This window comes from Procambarus clarkii, chromosome 8, assembly GCF_040958095.1.
Source record: "Procambarus clarkii isolate CNS0578487 chromosome 8, FALCON_Pclarkii_2.0, whole genome shotgun sequence".
NCBI lineage: Eukaryota > Metazoa > Arthropoda > Malacostraca > Decapoda > Cambaridae > Procambarus > Procambarus clarkii.
Window position 1 is genome coordinate 6,579,395 of NC_091157.1, and position 2,787 is coordinate 6,582,181.

Consider the following 2,787-nt stretch of genomic DNA (forward strand, 5'->3'; position numbering starts at 1 on the left):
CAATTACTTCTTTTAAATTTGTATGTATTGATTTCATGGACCAATCATGTCTGCAAGATATTTTCCGTATCAGATTTAGTCAATTCTGATACGGCTTATTATCAAGCAGATAACTGTCAACTATTTTATTATTCAATTTAATTCTTCATTTGTCATCACATCTTTCTGCCATTTTTTCGCCCAATTTATATATCTAAGTCGTCATTTTAGCGAAATTTAAGTCTATTTACACATTATGGTAATGTTTTTCGATAATTTGTTTAATGTTACTTTTCAATCCTATGTCTACAGCATAGTATATATATATATATAGCAAATGCGAACGGTTAAGGGATCCTGTACATCAGATGCATTGCTTCTGGCAGTATGGGTTCGAGTCACTTCTGGGGTGTGAGTTTTCAGTTGCATATATACCTGGAGACCGTTCAGGCTTGTTCGCATATATATGTGCGAAAAATATATTCGCATATATATATGCGAATATATTTTAACCATATATATATATATATATATATATATATATATATATATATATATATATATATATATATATATATATATATATATATATATATATATATATATATATATATATATATATATATATATATATATATATATGGTTAAAAAAGGTTCCAGGACAAAGCCCCAAGGCAGTTAACGGTCCCGACACTCGCGCCTAACTCCTTCAATGTGAAGTCTGGGAAAACTGTGTTTTCCGAGACTTCAAAATGGCAAGATTGTGAAACCAGTCTCGCCACCCCCTCCCCCGCTACAGGTGTGGGGGGGGGCTACGGCCCCCCCTCTACAACAGCAACAGGTATGGGGTTATGTACCCCCTCCCCCCTCTACAACAGCAACAGGTGTGGGGGTTATGGACCGGCGCAGGAGACACACACCACTGCCTCCGCTACAGCAGTTTCAGCGGTCGACTTTGCCATTTTTCCCGCGTATTTTCTCTCGGTCGAGACTTCCTGTGTTTATGTTATGATTAGTGTTGCCGCCTGGCGGGCCCTTCTTTACCTTGCTGCGCACGTGTTCTCTCTCCTACGTCTTAACCCTCCTGGGTGTTTACGACCCCCTCCTCTTGGTCACTTACACACTCCTCCTCCCCCCTACATGGTCTTCCCCCCCCCCCTCTCTCTCTCTCTCTCTCTCTCTCTCTCTCTCTCTCTCTCTGTATACCTTGTAGCAAGTAAGCTGATCCCTACTCATATCGGTAGTGTTGACTATACGTTAGTTAGTTTAGTTCATTTATTATGCACCCCATACCCATCTTGTGGGCGGTAGTGGAAAGGGTTAGACCAGACACGTCTGTGTATGGCAGCAGTGTCTGATTATACAGCAATGACTGGTGACAGTTATCTTGTGGTTATCTTGAGATGATTTCGGGGGCTTAGCGTCCCCGTGGCCCGGTCCTCGACCAGACCTCATTTTTGTTACACATCCCCCAGGAAGCAGCCCGTAGTAGCTGTCTAACTCCCAGGTACCTATTACTGGGTACCAGGGTACCAGGTACTGCTAGGTGAACAGAGGCATCAGATTCAGGCCCAGGGATCGCACCCGGGATTCTCGGTTGTGAGTCAGCTATAACAACACACCTGTCCGTATAGTCTGCAGGTGTAGACGGTTATGTGGGGGGTCAGCACCACTCCTGTGCCAGGTAAGTCCACTACGGGCTCACCATGCCCCGTGCTACTTGCCTCGCTCCTGTGCCACGTAAGCTACGGGCTCACCATAGCCCGTGCTACTTGCCCCACTCCTGTGCCACGTAAGCTACGGGCTCACCATAGCCCGTGCTACTTGGAACTTGTTCCGAGTAGCTGAATCTATAACAACAGGTTATGTGGGATTATGTGGAGTTGAATCGCTTGTAACGCCCGCCGGAATTCTCTTCCTGCAGTCCGGCCTCTCAACACTACGTCACGCCTCTGTACGTTATCGTCACCATCGTTACAAATGCAACGTATAAACGGCTCACTCGTCTTACGTTTTCTATGCATCGGACTCAATAAGGGTTGCTTGGGTTCGCACGTTTCTAGCTATGTTAAAAGGTTGGATACTTTACGGAGCAAGAGAACGGGCTGCTTCCAAACACCTTTCAGCCCTCCAAGATGATAGTGTGTTGGAGGAAGGTGTTGACACCGGTCAAAATCTAGTTCACCTTGAGGCAATGTAATGGTTTCGAACTTGCGTCTCGGCCCTTCCCAGATACAACACCCTTGACAGACACAATAACATTAACCACAAATACAATAACCTTTGACACTGATGGCTGTTAAAGGCAGCCAACCCGTCACTCCAGATGTCAGCAAGACAGCCATCAGTCCCCCCTGATGTCACCAAGGCATCCATTAGCCCCTCCTGATGTCACCAAGGCAGCCATCAGTCCCTCCTGATGTCACCAAGACAGCCATCAGTCCCTCCTGATGTCACCAAGGCAGCCATCAGTCCCTCCTGATGTCACCAAGGCAGCCACTACAGCCCCCGACATCCCACGTATTTACCAAGACATAAAACTAGAACTACTTGACTGACTGCTGACTCAGAAATCAGGAGCAAGTTGAAGCGATGGTACACCTCGGGGCACCTTACGGTCTGAAGAAACCATTATCTGAGTGGCAGAGTATGCTCATCTTCTGCCATGATTAAGGAAAAGATGTACAGGTTTCGCAAGTAGATGTGTATAAATCCTTGATGAGTCCCGTCCCAGGTCTTCTTGGTTACTCGAAGCTTGAGATTAAGAACCGTCTAAGGACACTGTCTACGACGTGTATGTTAACTATC